Genomic DNA, 17500 nt, shown 5'->3' on the forward strand with positions numbered 1-17500 from the left:
TATGTCCAAACAAATATCCTGTTCACTTGAAGCGATGGTTAACAAGCCATGTTTTTGCCATACCAATACAGAATACCGAAGACGGGCATGTCGCGAGCACCGGGTTACGAATCTTACACATGAACGAGGACCAAGCAGAAACACCGCGTCATCTCTAACTCCAGAATCCACACAACAGGCCTTTTGAACGCTTAGCAAGAAGTTAGGCAAACTTTCTTGCGTTACAGGTCTTCCTAAATGGAAATAAAGTAACAGAAGAAGAGGAGCTAAAATCCTCGTGGCAGCCATATTGGCGCCTGCGTACAATTGGCAAAAAAAATTTCCTGGCACCTGGGGTTGGGTTGTTACTGCAAAGAGTTCCATAACGTAGTAGAGTGAGATTTATGTTAGTTTTATAGCTTCTATTAAATAGAATAAGTTTTGGCTAATCCATCATTTACTATAAAATAAAGTTACAAAACAGTGAAACGATAAATTTTATTATGATCAGTGAATACACCACTTTACAGTTGCAACTAAGTTACCTGGACTAAGAATAGAAGAGAGGCTGCTGGTTACGCTGTTTTGAAACAACAAAACTTTCTGCTTTTGTAGACTCGTCTGAATTACAACAACACAATTTATCTGACAAAGGAAGTGTGGTCTGTATCAATAAAAGGTCACCGGCAGCCTCGCAGCCATTCAGAGGCTTGGTCACTGAGCAAACAACGGTAAAACTAAGAGACTCAAAACTCTCTCACCATTTATGACCAACATTTGCGACAACACCAGTTTCTGCCTTGACGCATTGTGATTTACTTCTGCGATTGAAAGCCATCCGTCCTGGCCATTTAAAAATGGTCAACTAGTGTCCATTTCGTTTTATCTCTTATACTAGCAGTTCTCATTGAAAGTGAGTGCTGCCGTTAAAGGTGTTTTTGAATGCAAATACGACAATGAGAATTTCAACAAAAAATTTGCAAAATGACATGGTTACATGTATGTTCTTTGAGTATAACATTAATAAGTAACTATTGGTGTGGCTGAGGCTTTTGTTGGGATTATGCTTGTAGTAATTGCTAAAAGTGGAAAAGAATTATATTGGTTAACGAAAACGGAAGGTGTAACGAATAACACTGTCTAACGAAACATGTAATAATAAGGGCTATTTAACTGATTCTTAGAACGATTAGAGACACTTTCTTTTCTCTATCTAGCGCAACGTGGAAATAAACTTTAAATAGTTGGTGTAACAACAGTCGCTGTGGTGTAACAACGGTTACTACATGTATAACGGCAATAACGGGTTCATGAACTGATCGTTAGGACAATTAGTGACAGTGACACAGTGTAACGCAACCTGTAATTAATAGACTACTTTTTTGTTGTAGTTTAAACGGTACTCAACATTGTTCTGCGAGGTTGCCACCTTCGGCAACTCCTCTATTGAAAGACTATTGGCATCGGGTACCATTTGATTGGTTAGTGCATGAAAATACATACGATCTCCATGACATAAGATGTCATCGATATTTGTTTGTGTCTATAAATCGACCGAATTCGATCGATTGAAAAGCAAAGCTGCAAGTGACATAAATGCACACTGTCGGCCTCTAGAATGCTCACTGAAAGCTTCATAACCTTGATGAATGCTTCCTCGAATAGAAGTAATCATAATAGATCAGCAAAAAGTGCCAAAACTCACCCGTAAACAGCGAAATTTTCACTCTGATCACTTGCTGCGAGCACATGTGATTTGCGAGCACATGCGATTTCCCGCTGAGCAAGTATATGTCAATTTTTTTCTTATAAGACAGCTGCTGATTGGCTAGACTGCGCCATATAACAGGATTTCTGATTGGCTGTTTCTTAATGCGAACGATGGGTCGAACCATGGAACCGTCGAACCAAAATTTCTCGATGGCTTCAAGAATATGAAAGCTGCCTATCGGCAGCAATAAGCAGCAAGTCGAACACTGAGTCTACGTCTCAAAGCAAGTTTTAAAGCTGGCACCACGGAATATGAAGAGACTACTGGTAGCCTACACTTTGTTCGAAGGATTTTTAGCTGACTTCCTTTAAGCTCACAGTATTTCTGAGATTTTTTTTAAATGTTACATTTAAATGTTACAATATACTGTATTGGTCGATATCCAGCTCAATTCCGCCTACGGTAGTCCAAAGTCTGCAGTCCACATTCCATGATCCAATGAAAGGGTTAAGTGCGATCGTAGATAGTTATTTACATTTAAAAATGTTGTTAACGGCATTGATTCCAATCAAAACCATTAAAATGCTTTGCAAGTCTCTACGATGGTATTTATAAAATATTTATTACTTCTTCGTAACAATCCCTGGGGAAATTATAAAACAAAGGGTTCAGGTATCCTAGACGTTGTTCGAAAGAATAAAAGCCGATTTCCTTTAAAATTCACAGTATTTCAGGGATTTTTATGTCACAGTATCTTGGTCAATATCCAGTTCAATTCCATTGTCCAAAGTATAAAGTCCGAAGTCCAAAGTCCAAAGTATACATTTGTTGATCCGACCATCAATTTAAGTGCGATCGTAGAATAGTTCTTAAATCTGTTGTTAACCCTTTGCTTACTATCTGGCAAAATACGTCCAGCTTTATCCACGGTCCCATCTACCCCTTGTGACGTCATCACTTTTAACGGTTAGGAACAGCTTTGTCCACTAACTTGTGCAGGGAGAAGAGATCTTTCAAACTATACCAGAATGAGCACAATTCAGTCAAGGAAACTGGAGAAACGGCCAAAAAAACCATGTAACACTGACCTGAAAATCTCCATGAAAAGCTTGCTCCATTACCCACCTACCTTTCTGAGCACCTAATTCTAAGATGATGAAAGGTTTCTCAGAAACTCTTCCCACCAAAATAAAGCCTACCAAATGCCCAGCAAGTTCAAAAAAAAAATGAGGCAAAGAAAGCGAAAAGAGAGGGAAGGAGAGAAAGCGAAAAGTGAAAGTCGTAAGTGTAATGTATTGATAACCTTTTAACCGGAAATAACTCTAGTTTTCATACCGGAAGTTTATAGAAATCGCGGGCTTACTTAGACTCATGGGAAATGTGAAACCATGCTCTTTTACGTGTCATGGCATGCGAGTGAAGTAAAGTTTACTGTTGTGTTTAGTTCAATCTGTGTGATTCGTTGGCCATCGATACGCAATCTTTACATTGGCGACGAGGATTCGACTCGTTTTGTGAGGTAGGGGATATTTTGGGCGTCATTTGCGTAGAGAATCTGAGTATTTTGTCAGGAGGATAATGACAAGCAGTGCACCTTCGACTTCGAGTACACCTTCGACAACACAAACACAGCCAGTTACCGCGTTTGTTCCTCTTCTTGATGTGGCCAGTCTTCCTCCCTTCAACCCGAAGGAAGACACGAACACTCTCGCCGTTCGTTGGAAGTTGTGGAAGCGCTCATTTAATTTGTATTTGGTGGCTAAAGGGATAACGAAGGATGAACAGAAAACCGCGTTGCTGTTACATACCGGAGGATTGAACTTGCAGGAACTCTACTACACGTTAGTGCCCGGAACGGATATCGTATCTTTCGCTGAGAGTATGGTGTTGCTGGATGGTTTTTTTTCGCCCCAGTTGAATGTTCCGTTCGAAAGGCATCAGTTTAGGCAAATGGAGCAAACTTCGGGTGAGTCGGTTGATCAGTTCGTTTGTCGGCTGCGACAGAAAGCGATCACCTGCGAGTTTGAAAAAGTTGATGAAGCGATAAGGGATCAGCTTATTGAGAGGTGCAGGGACTCCAGACTCCGCCGTAAGTTCCTGGAAAAATCAAACGCAACACTAAAGGATTTGCAAGACCTAGCTCGTGTACATGAGGCAGTAAATATGCAGGTCAAGGCCATGGATCAGTTAAGCTTGTCAGGCCAGGTGAATGCTGTCTCGTTCGGCAGACCTCAAAATACGGGGAAAGGTAAAGAGACCGCTCAAGGCAGAGGTAGAGGAAATAAGTCTGGTAAACATTCTGGTGGTTGTCAGGGTGCAAAGGTGATGAGATGTTTCCGTTGTAATTACAGTGACCACATCGCACGTGATCGGAATTGTCCAGCTCGCAACCAAAAGTGTAATTCGTGTGGGGAGGTTGGGCATTTTGCTATTTGTTGCAAAACGAAGGAACGCAAAGCTCCTTCTCAAGATTCTGAGAAAAGGAAAGCCTCCAGGGGCAGAGCATATCAAGTGTCAGAAAATTCAGCTACTGGTGCCCAAAATTACTATGCGTTTGCAGTGGGAGCTGGTGAGTTTGTAGGTGGTAGCGAAGTTGATTTGAAGGTTGGAGGAGTTGTGTTACGTGCAGTACTTATTGATTCTGGCGCTTCGTGCAATGTAATTGATCAGACGACCTGGGAAGCAATGAAGAAAGAGAGTGTACAGTGTGATTCCAAGAAATCAAGCAAAAAGTTGCTTGCCTATGGTCAAAAGGAGCCTTTTGAAGTGATTGGAACATTTGTGTCTGAAATTGTGTGCGGGGCCAATGGCAAGTCGTGTGTTGATGAATTCACAGTCGTTAAGGGTCCAGGCAGATCTCTACTGGGAAAGAGCACAGCGGAGAAATTGGAAGTGTTGAGGGTTGGTCCCATGAAAGACGAAATATGTTCGTTAATGACAGAGGGCAATGGTGCTGATATTCGTGAGAAATACGCAGACGTTTTCACAGGGGTTGGGAAGCTGAGGGATTTCCAGCTGAAGCTTCATGTAAGAGATGATGTCACACCTGTCGCACAACCGGTACGGAGGCTACCATTTGGACTGAGAAGCAAGGTTGACGAGAAGTTGGACGAGTTGTTAGCCAAGGACATCATCGAAGAGGTGTCACACAAACCTGCTGAATGGGTGTTGCCATTGGTTGTGGTCCCAAAGGCAGACGGTGATATCCGGATTTGTGTGGACATGCGCAGGGCAAATATGGCAAAAGAGAGGGAGAGACACCCCATCCCCACGATTGAGGAAGTGTTATATGATCTTAATGGTTCAACTGTGTTCTCAAAACTTGATCTGAAATGGGGTTTTCATCAAGTGGAACTGGATGAAAAATCGCGCGATATTACAACATTTGTTACACACCGTGGCTTGTACCGATACAAACGTTTGATGTTTGGAATAACATCAGCGCCCGAAAAGTACCAGAAAATAGTTGCTGATGTTTTGCAGGGGTGTAAGGGTGTGGCTAACTTGGCAGATGATCTGATTGTACATGGTTGTGGTATTGAAGAGCACGACAGGAATTTGCATACTGTTTTAAAGCGGTTGGGAGAAAAAGGATTAACTCTGAATGGAACGAAATGTCAGTTTCGCCTTCCCAAGCTAACCTTTTACGGTCATGATCTGAGCAGTCAAGGTGTTACGCCCAGTGAAGAGAAAGTAGCTGCCATTATGAATGCAAGTCCTCCGAAAGATGCTGCAGAGGTCAGATCATTCGTTCAGCTGGTGCAGTATTCTGCAAAATTTCTCCCCAACTTCGCGCAAGAAGCAGAGCCGCTTAGGAGTCTCCTGAGGAAGAATGAGCCTTTCGTTTGGGGTGAAGCACAGGAAAGGTCGTTTCAGAAGCTAAAAGAGCTTGCTGCAGGGGCCAGCACACTCGCATACTTCAGAGGGGACTGCAATACCCGCCTCATTGCCGATGCAGGTCCACACGGTTTGGGTGCGGTGTTGACTCAACTTCAAGATGGGGAGTGGCGAGCAATCTCGTATGCATCCAGGAACCTCACTGAAGTAGAGCGAAGGTACGGCCAGACGGAAAAAGAGGCATTAGCCCTGGTATGGGCCTGTGAAAGGTTTAACATTTATGTATACGGACGCCAGTTTGAACTAGAAACCGACCACAAACCGCTTGAGTGCATTTTTGGCAGGCTCTCTAAACCATCGGCGCGTATAGAACGATGGGTTCTAAGGTTACAGGGTTACGATTACAAGGTCGTTTACCGTCCCGGAAAAGCAAACATTGCTGACGCACTTTCGAGGCTTAATCAAGTCAACCCCAAAGACACAAGCGGAGAGGAGATTGACTTTGTTATGGCAGTCGCTCAAGGAAGCCTACCAGTGGCACTCTCTCAAGTGGAAGAAGTGTCTGAGAGCGATCCAGAGATGGTTAGCCTGAGACAGTACATTTTAAGTGGGGACTGGTCTCAAGGTAGGATGTCTGCGTATTTGTGTGTCAGGAACGAGCTATACGTGTTAGGAAAACTTGTCTTACGTGGCACTCGAATTGTCATACCGGAGGCTCTAAGGGGAGAGGTCCTACGTCTTGCTCATGAGGGTCACCAGGGAATCGTAAAGATGAAGGCACGCCTCAGAACAAAGGTCTGGTGGCCAAAAATGGACTTAGACGCCGAACGAGTCTGCAAGTCTTGTCATGGATGTCAGGTTGTAGGGGAGTTACAGCCTCCAGAGCCAATGAAAAGAGTGGAACCACCTACCGGTCCTTGGCAGGATATAGCCATAGACTTGATGGGTCCTCTTCCGACGGGAGAAAGTTTGTTGGTAGTCGTGGACTATTTCAGCAGATTCTATGAGGTGGAAATCATGAGTTCGACCACGTCCAAGAAAGTGGTAGATGTACTGGCACGCATATTTTCAAGATATGGATATCCTTTTACTCTCAAGTCCGACAATGGTCCTCAGTTTTGCTGCGAGGAGTTTAAGACGTTCCTCTCAGACCACGGAATAGAACACCGGACATCTCCTCCGCTGTGGCCGCAGGCCAATGGGCACGTCGAGAGACAGAATAGAACGCTTCTAAAGGCTTTGAAAGTGGCTCACGTTGAAGGAAAAGAGTGGCGGGGAGAACTTAATAAGTTTCTGCTCGCGTACAGGAGCACACCACAAGTAAGCACAGGAGTTACTCCTGCTTTCCTCATGTTCGGTAGAGAATTGAAAACTAAATTTCCAGAGCTGAAGAGAGCTGATAACCTGTTGAATGAGGGTGTAAGAGACAATGACTGGAATCACAAGTTGATCCACAAGGCATATGCTGATAACAGACGAGGTGCTGTAGAAAATCCTGTGATGCCTGGAGACCAAGTTTTACTAAAGAACACGAAAACGTCTGGTAAGCTTGAAGCAAATTTTGAGAGTGAACCATACACAGTGCAAACTAAGGAAGGCCGTGAGGTGACTGTTCGGTCGAAAAAGGGCGTGGAATACAGGCGGAACAGTTCTTTTGTTAAACGTTACAACCCACCAGAGGATACACAGGAGTTAACAGAAAATGTAAGTGAAAAGGCTGTTAGCTCAGCAGTTGGAGAGGCTGTAAGCCCAGCGGTTGCCCCAAGTACCTTGGAAGAAAGTACAGTAACATCACGACCCAGCCGGACAATCAGAATGCCGGAGAAATACAAGGATTATGTACTCTATCAAGTAGACTCTGTTGACGCATTGAACCTGTGTTGAACTTTGGTAGACTTCGTTTAAGTTTAAGGATTAGTAGAACTGGACAGTATCCTTCTAGTTGCGCAGTCCGTGTGGAACGGTTTTTCATACTATGTATTTTGTTGACATTTTCCTTTCACTATATTTTGTTTCCAAAAAAAGGAAGGGATGTATTGATAACCTTTTAACCGGAAATAACTCTAGTTTTCATACCGTAAGTCTATAGAAATCGCGGGCTTACTTAGACTCATGGGAAATGTGAAACCAGGCTCTTTTATGTGTCATGGCATGCGAGTGAAGTAAAGTTTACTGTTGTGTTTAGTTCAATCTGTGTGATTCGTTGGCCATCGGTACGCAATCTTTACAGTAAGTGTTGTGCTACTTTTAAACCCAAAAACTATGAACAAAATTTGCTTTCTGAGAATGACGAACTTTGCAAGCGCTTATTTTGCACCTGGCTGAAAAGTCAGCGGAGTGTACAACCTGTAAAAGTTTTTGTACTGAGGTTAAGATCTTAAACAGCACTACAGTGACCAAAAAACCCCTCAACTAGCTTCAAAACGTGTTTTTTGGCCAAATCTCTAGTAGCCAAAGGGTTAAAGGCGTTGACTCCAATCAGAACCAGTGAACAGGGATGCTTTACAAGTTTGTATGATAATATTTTAAAACATTTTATCCCTTTTTTAACAATACCGGGAGATGATTAGCCCGGTGAGATGTGTTACCGAATCATACGATGACCGGATATTGCATTGCGTGTAACGAAAACACAAAAACTCGTTTCCGGTCACGAACACAATTCTTTAATAAACTAGACGTTCCATGAGCGTACACTTGGTTGCGTGTTCCTCAAAAAACAAAAGGGACTGAGTTGGGTAGTACTGAACTGCAGCGTTCCAGGCAATTTTTTGAAGTCGCGGGTCATTAAGACCATTTAAGGGGTCACCCAGAAGTCGTGCCAGCAGAGGCCCTTCGGCTCACACGTTGATACGACGAAACAGATCTTTTTCTGAGCTACCAGCCATTAATCATTTGTCAGAAACAAGAAAAAAAAAAAAAAGAAAAAAAACTCCTGTCATCTTTAGAAAAACTAGACCCTCCGTGAGGGTACACTGAGTTGCCTGTGGTACGTGCACCGTTCTTGACAATTTTTTTCAAGTTGGGGGGTCATTAAGAAGTCATACCAGAAGAGGCCATTTGGCTCACAGGTCTCCTCACACGTTCGTACGACGAAGCAGATCTGTCCTTGCGTAATATGTAGCGCTAACAGTGCACGATATTGTTTTGGTATTGTCTATCATTGTAGTGCCATGGTAGAAGTCTTGGGTAAATAGTCTGAGAAGACATGTGGTTACTAGCAAAGTACTGAACCCAGAAAGATTGAAGAAAATAAATGGGAAATGAGAAACATTGGCTTCTGGGCTGACATGTTGATAAACTTCTTTTCGCCACAAGTTTAAGCGTGCCCTCTGAGCATCTGACAGCTTTGTAATACCGAAGTTCACTGAAGTTAAGCCCTGTTCAGCGGGGTTGGTGTTCGGATGGGAGACCAAAACAATATACCCCTCATAAAACAGAAGCATTGAACCGAAAATACTATTAACGCTAACAAATACGAACTCAGCAAGGTACAGATTTTGTTAGCTTGCCTTATGCAAAAACAAATATTGATGCAAAGGTAAATAAATATTGATACACAGTTTTTAGAAAGAGCAGAAGGAAGTTTCCACGACGGTCGCTCGAGAATAACATATTTACGACATGAAAACAACATTTATTTTGAACAGTGAATATAGAATATAAACAGTTACGATCAGCGACAACATTTTGGGAGATTTTTGCTACGTTTAATTTTGTTATTGTACGTTTTGGCTGCACAAATAAATCGTAAAATCGAAAGTGACAGCGCCGGAATTCAGCTGGCGCCGTGATGAAGTTACCGCGGCATGTTTACTCGCCAAAAAGTGAAGTATCTGTGTCAAATGATGGCAAGATACCGGGTTTTTGTAAGTTTCTTTTTCTGTCAAGTGTTATAAAGTTTGAGAATGAAATGAGCGAAGTCAAAACAAAGATCACAATCGCCCAAGTCTTGTTTATGCAAAGTCAAAATTTACTCTCCAAGACGCGTACGACGTTATTTATTCTAACCAGGTAATTCCATCATTTTGGAAATGGCAGCTACTTTATTATTCATCTGCGTCACAATTTTTCACTGATTTTGGGGCTCATTTTGTTGAAACTCAAGCACGCTTCCAACAGGCCTGTGAACCCTTCCTGCTTACAGAGCAATACTAAAAAACTTCTCCCATATCACATTTCAACCGTAAGCTCGAAGATTCAATACACAACATGATATTATAATTTACAAAGGCAGAAAATACCACAGAATCCTTTTCCAGCGAAAACTTTATTGAAACTAACAACATATTTGCTCTTAGGGGCGAAAACCTCTTCCTATTTCAGGGTCCACTAAAACGCCATTCGCGTTACATGACTTTCGAGGCCATTGCAGGCAAAGTCAATGATTCTACTGTGTCCACCAGAGAAATCTACGCAGTTCCACTACCCTCTCGATCCTAAGAAAATACGCGCAGAAGGCTCTATGCACAAGGACACCACTTACTAGGGGAGTGACAGGCAAGACTTTTACCGAAACCCTGCCTATTTCAATTGCGTGTGTGTAAACAAGACACATAATCCGTGTCACAAAGCATACGCAATTAAATAATTTCTGACAGTTCACATCAAACCCTTTTCGAAAGAACCTTGACCGTACTGAAATAATGAAGCACAAGAGACAATAAGCTTTCATTCAAATAATTCTCCACTGCCCATTTCCAATTTGTTTTTACCTTTGCAGAGTTGAGTACAAAATAAATGTAAGTTGCCAGACAACTTAGATACGACTTCAGTTAACACTGTGATGCATTCAAGGCTTTCGATTCCTTCAATGTTTGTTAAATTCATAAAAAAATTGCCATTTGATTTCAGTGTTATATATATTACCGAGTTAGTAAAATATTAGAAACAAAGCTCACTTGATATCCAACGACGAAAAATGAAATTGTTGTCGAAGACTATTACTCGTCGCTTTAAAGATTCCAGATATATATTTTTCACCGCCTGTCTTGTTTATCCAATTGACGTTCCATTCTTGAGCTCAATGAGGGTATATTTTGTTTAAAGATCCACTAAAACGCCATTCGCGTTACAATAACTTTCGACGCCATTGAAGGTTAACAAGAACTAGTGAAATTTGCAATTGTTACCGGAAGACTGTGCAGAATTGAGTACAAATAAATAAAAATAGCCAGACAACAGAGATCACATGAGATCACAGATCCACTTAAGATGTTCGATTCCTTCTCTGTCTTTGTTGAACCCATAAGCAGCTCACTTTGACTTCACTTTGACACAGCTCACTTCGATTTCGGCTAGACGGGCGAAAGGTTGTTGTCGAAGTCCATTACTCGTCGCTTTTAAGATTCCAGATATTTATTTTTCACCGCCTGTCTTGTTTATCCAATTGACTTTCCATTCTTGAGGTCCATAAGGGTATATTTTGTTTGTTTCTCTTGTGTACACCAGAGAAATCTACGCATTACCCCTACCCCAACAAACCTAACAAAATACGCTCAGAAGACTCTATGCACAAAGACACCACTTAGCAGGGGAGTGACAGGGAAGACTTTTATCGACAAGGGAAAAAAAAATAAAAAAAAAATAAAAAAACAGAGAAATATTACTGATTTTCCGACTGGGATTGCCATACTGGCAACCCAGTAATTAGGGAACTTTAGATCTACGAGGGCGCTGGACGTCGATCAAAATGTCTTGGCCTCAAAATAAAATTTTCCACTATCGTAAGTCTTTTACAATTTTTCTATCTAGTCCACCTCACCCAATGTGAGTAAGGTGTCATGAAAATGATTTGCGTATTTAAGAGAAAAAATAGAGAATAAATCTCAATGTTTCCCGCGGCTGCGCCACGGAGAAACATTGAGATTCGAGGGAAACAAAATTCACTGTTTCCCTCGGGACCAGTCATTAAGGTTACTGCTAACATTTCCGGTCTCGAATTTTGCAAAAATTTATAAAGCCACCATAAGATAGCTAATTACATTTACTTTGTTCTAAAAAAAGAAATTATTTGAAAATGTGCAGCACGTGCAGCACGATTTTCCTCTTTTAACCAATGAGTGTTATTGTTTTGTAGCGTTGTCGTTACCGTAGCGGTCATAGCTTCTTAAACTCTCCAGTGATACCATTTTGCATCAACGAGTGATAGCTGCCATTCAAATATTTAATTATAACAGAGGAAGACTGTAAGTGAAATTAAGCACAATTCCTGCAGGAACAGGTCAGTAACACATAGTCTATTCCCTCGCGAGTTGCAAGCCCAAAGTCATGCCACAAGACAACTCCTTGAAATGCTGTGCTAGTGTGAGGAATGTCAACTGGCATGACTTGCGGAATCATATAATTTACCACATTGTAATAAATGCAGAATGAATTAGAATGCGTAACAGTCTATTGGTATTTTTCTCGATCTTCTTCAAACCGTTTTTTCTGAATATCAAAAGCTTGCTGTTGTCATTGGAGGCCAGCCGGAAGTTAAGTTAACTAGCGCAACCGGCGAGATCTCCACTCATCAATGTATTTCTAAATCCAATGATGAATCTTCGCCAAAGTACTAATAAGACAGGTATGGGCCTTGTTCCTAAGGTTATGTTATTTATTCCCCTTCCTTGGGCTTCATACTCTCACAAGTTACCACAAAATGGAACGTTCTACAGCTTTGTTACAACACATTTAACAGCAAATAGGAGCTAGCCATTCATGAAAACGACCTTATGCTTAAGCAATGCAGATAAGTTAATTTATTTTTGTAATTCATTCTGCATACATAACATTCGGAATAATTATGCAAACTTGAAACCATCTGCGCCGTTTCCTTGAAAGATAAAAATAATGTGGTATGTGGTAAATGCGAAAAACACATGTGATCACCTGATTCTTCTATTGTTTGAGTAAATTTTCACCATAGGCAGCGTTTAGATCTATACTTCAAACCGTTTCCTACATAATTCATATTACAACCACGCTGATTAATTCGGATGTAAGCAAGAGTCCAGCACCCAAAAGTTAAATAATTACTCGAGGCCCCATCAGCCTCAGAAAACTGTATATTTTTTATATTAAACCAAGTTTTGCGGGAAAAGAAACAATAAAGCAATGCAAATGGCAAACTCAATGTCGTATTCACTTCAAACCAAGTTCAAGTTCACTGAACACTAAGTGTGCACCATTGCTAATTGACGTGCAGTGCATGCATCGGAATGGCATATTTTGCACTAAACATACAAGAAACGATATCAAGATAACATAACCCCTTGGGAATTGACCGTTTTGTTTCAGGTATTGTCATTTTGAATTGGGTACATCATTACGTTACCCGATTTGGTCTATTCTTGTCTTGCACTCACGTTATTAGACCGCCACGTTGATGTACAAAACAAAAGCAAAATGTCGCTCGCGTGTTGAATAATAATAAATCCAAATTCCCAAAAGACTTTTTCGCTGTTAATCAACATGGCTGCCAACATGGCTGCCAATGACGTCAAGTTCAAGCCAAGGATTTTTTCTTTTCCCAAAAAACCTGGTCTAAAAAAAGACACTAAAGACACTTTTTTGACGCTGATGAAGACAAACCTGATAACTGATGCTTACTCCTGGGTAATGGACTCTTTATGCAAGCCAAAGTGAAATCATAAACTTCATACCACATGATCTAAAAAAAGGAACTTCAGCAGTGCAAAAGAAGTTTCTCCCAGGCAACTAAACAACAAAAAATCTCCAAACAGCTTCATACGAACATTTAACATCCATTGGTTGAGACTCCAGAGAAGAGGTAAGAACTCCTAACAAGTGCTGTTTCATCCCGAATTCAAGTCATGATAAATATCAGCTGTCCTTGCATGATCTTCTCCGAACAGCTTTATCCGCAAGTCTAATGCCCGCTGCTTTGACTACAGAGCAGAGGTAAAATCACCTAACGAATGCTCTGTCACCCCAAGAGAATTGTCACTATTCGCTGCGCTTGCATGATCGTTTAAGAAGAGTTTTATCTGTACATCTAATGCCCACTGTTTGACTGCAGAGCAGAGGTAAAATAACTTGACGAATGCTGTGTCACCCCGAGTGAATGGTAACTATCAGCTGTGCTCTCATGATCTTTACCTAACACTTTTATCCGTATGTCTAACGACCGCTGCTTTGACTGTACAGCAGAGGTAAAATCACCTAACGAATGCTGGGTCACCCCAAGTGAATCGTAACTATCAGCTGTGCTTGCATGATCTTCTCCGAACACTTTTATTCGCACTTGCAATGCCCGTTTGGCAGACTGGAGAGAAGAGGTAAAATCACCTAACGAATGCTGTGTCACCCCGAGTAAATGGTAACTATCAGCTGTGCTTGCATGATCCTCTCCGAATAATTTTATTCGCACTTGCAATGCTCGTTTTGCAGACTGGAGAGCAGAGGTAAAATCACCTAACGAATGCTGTGTCAGCCCAATTGAATTGTAACTATTGGCTGTGCTTGCATGATCTTCTCCAAACACGTTTATCCGCACATCCAATGCCCGCTGGTGAGACTGCAGAGCAGAGGTAAAATCACCTAAGGAATATTGTGTCACCCCAACTGAATCGTAACTATCGGCTGTGCTTGCATGACCTTCTCCAAACACTTTTATTCGCACTTGTAACGCCCGTTTGGCAGAGTGGAGAGCAGAGGTAAATCACCTAACGAATGCTGTGTCACCCCCAGTAAATGGTAACTATCCGCTGTGCTGGCATGATCTTCTCCGAACACTTTTATTCGCACTTGCAATGCCCGTTTGGCAGAGTGGAGAGCAGAGGTAAAATCACCTAACGAATGCTGTGTCACCCCAAGTAAATCGTAACTAGCGGCTGTGCTTGCATGATCTTCTCCGAACACATCTATTCGCACTTGCAAAGCCCGTTTGGCAGACTGGAGAGCAGAGGTAAAATCACCTAACGAATGCTGTGTCACCCCAAGTAAATGATAACTATCAGCTGTGCTTGCATGATTTTCTCCGAACACGTTTATCCGCACATCTAATGCCCGCTGGTCAAACTGCAGAGCAGAGGTAAAATCACCTAACAAATGCTGTGTCACACCGAGTGAATCGTAACTTTCAGCTGTACTGGCATGATCTTCTCCGAACAGTTTTATGCGTATATTTAACGCCCGATGCTTTGACTGTAGAGCTGACATAAAATCACCTAACGAATGCTGTGTCAGCCCGAGTGAATGGTAACTATCAGCCGTGCTTGCATGATCTTCTCCTAACACTTTCATCCGTATGTCTAACGACCTTTGCTTTGACTGTAGAGCAGAGGTAAAATCACTTAACAAATGCTGTGTCACCCCAAGTAAATGGTAACTATCAGCTGTGCTTGCATGATCTTCTCCGAACACTTTTATTCGCACTTGCAATGCCCGTTTGGCAGACTGGAGAGCAGAGGTAAAATCACCTAACGAATGCTGTGTCACCCCGAGTGAATGGTAACTATCAGCTGTGCTTGCATGATCTTCTCCGAACACTTTTATTCGCACTTGCAATGCCCGTTTGGCAGACTGGAGAGCAGAGGTAAAATCACCTAACGAATGCTGTGTCACCCCGAGTGAATGGTAACTATTTGCTGTACTTGCATGATCGTCTCCTAACACTTTTATCCGTATATCTAACGACCGCTGCTTTGACTGTAGAGCAGAGGTAAAATCACCTAACGAATGCTGTGTCACCCCGAGTGAATCGTAACTATTAGCTGTGCTTGCATGATCTTCTCCGAACACTTTTATTCGCACTTCCAATGTCCGTTTGGCAGACTGGAGAGAAGAGGTAAAATAACCTAACGAATGCTGTGTCACACCGAGTGAATGATAACTAATGGCTGTGCTTGCATGATCTTCTCCGAACACGTTTATCCGCACATCTAATGCCCGCTGGTCAGACTGCAGAGCAGAGGTAAAATCACCTAAGGAATGCTGTGTCACCCCAAGTGAATCATAACTATCGGCTGTGGTGGCATGATATTCTCCGTACAGTTTTATCCGTACATCTAACGCCCGATGTTTGACTGTAGAGCAGAGGTAAAATCACCCAACGAATGCTGTGTCTCCCCGAGTGGATGGTAACTATCAGCTGTGCTTGGATGATCTTCTCCGAACACTTTTATTCGCACTTGCAATGACCATGTGGCAGACTGGAGTACAGAGGTAAAGTGACCGAACGAATAGAGTGCCACGGCGAGTGAATGGTAACTATCAGCTGTGCTCTCATGATCTTCTCCGAACACTTTTATCCGTATGTCTAACGACCGCTGCTTTGACTGTAGAGCAGAGGTAGAATCACCTAACGAATTCTGTATCATCCCGAGTAAATGGTAACTATCTGCTGTGCTTGCATGATCTTCTCCGAACACTTTAATTCGCACTTGCAATGCCCGTTTGGCAGACTGCAGAGCAGAGGTAAAATCACCTAACGAATTTTGTATCACCCCGAGTAAATGGTAACTATTTGCTGTGCTTGCATAATCTTCTCCGAACACTTTTATTCGCACTTGCAATGCCGATTTGGCAGACTGTAGAGCAGAGGTAAAATCACCTAACGAATGCTCTGTCACCCCGAGTGAATGATAACTATCAGCTGTGCTTGCATGATCTTCTCCGAACACTTTTATCCGTATGTCTAACGACCGCTGCTTTGACTGTAGAGCAGAGGTAAAATCACATAACGAATGCAGTGTCACCCCGAGTAAATGGTAACTATCGGCTTTGCTTGCGTGATCGTGTCCGAATAGTTTTATTAGCACTTGCAATGCCCGTTTGGCAGACTGCAGAGCAGAGGTAAAATCACTTAACGAATGCTGTGTCACCTCGAGTGAATTGTAACTATCAGCTGTGCTTGCATGATCTTCTCGGAACACTTTTATTCGCAGTTGCAATGCCCGTTTGGCAGAGTGGAGAGCAGAAGTAAATCACCCAGCGAATACTGTGTCACCCCGAGTGAATGGTAGCTATAAGCTAAGAATGCATTTACTTCCTGTCTATTTGTCCTCAATATGATATCAAGAGCGCACGTTTTAAAATAGAGACCTTTGAGTAGTTCTTTTTGCTTTGGTGCAATTCACCGAAGTCTTGGTAGAACTTTGCGAGACGCTGGTTGCATTCTTGAGAACGAAGGGTCACGGATGAATCAACTTTCCCCTCTGGGCCTGAAGAGCTATGTTTGAATTGCTCGAGTGTTGCTTGGTGACGTGCGACTGATTCTTCGAAACCTGATCCGCCAACAATTCCCTCTTCTGTGAATGTTGACCCCAGAAGTGCCATAACATTACCGCAAAAATGAAAACAAATAAATGGGGTTTTGGAATTTACCTGGAGATCACTTAATATTCGAAGGGCAGGGTTGATTACAAATTGCTGGGTGTCAGTGTCAAAGAAGTTCTTTGCTGCTTTCCTGATGTGAAATATAACTAGGAATTGCAATGGCCAATAATTAGTACCGGAGTCAAAAGTGTTTGTTTGAAGCTGTTTGCCATTTTTTGGTTCTTCTCCTTTGCATCCAAGAGGTGGAATAACAATCAGTTGCGCGTCTGCCGCGGAATCGCATTCTTTGCGTGCTTTGTTATAGTAGTAAGTCGAGGTAGATGGGTCGTTTAAGAACTGATAATAGACAGCAATGACTTGGTGAACAACGAGCCTCAGAATTTTCTGCTCTCCGCTTTCATGCATTAAAGAAAGAGCCTCTAGCAGGCACTGTATCCCGCTCTTAACTTCGCCAATAACAAGCTGACAGATGCCAAAGTAACACAAGTATTTACTCCTTTCATCATCAGAACCTGAACCAGATGTCGACTGCATTTCATATGCCTTCTTTAGAAGTTGCATTGCACTTCCTTCTGCTCCCCAAGTAATTTCAGCAAAAGCTTTAGAAACTAGTAAATGCCTCTGGTAATGTACATGTCCCAGAGCACTGGCTGACTTTAAGGCCGAATCGTAGATATTATCAAAATTGTA

At 42.2% G+C, this 17500-nt stretch overlaps 1 pseudogene; it reads right to left on the reverse strand.

Annotated features, from left to right (window-relative positions):
- Positions 1-13526: 13526 nt before the first annotated feature.
- Positions 13527-17500, reverse strand: part of LOC138048442 (uncharacterized) — a 10219-nt pseudogene continuing 6245 nt past the window's right edge.

The sequence above is a fragment of the Montipora capricornis genome, chromosome 5 (assembly GCF_036669925.1).
Source record: "Montipora capricornis isolate CH-2021 chromosome 5, ASM3666992v2, whole genome shotgun sequence".
Taxonomy (NCBI): Eukaryota; Metazoa; Cnidaria; class Anthozoa; order Scleractinia; family Acroporidae; genus Montipora; species Montipora capricornis.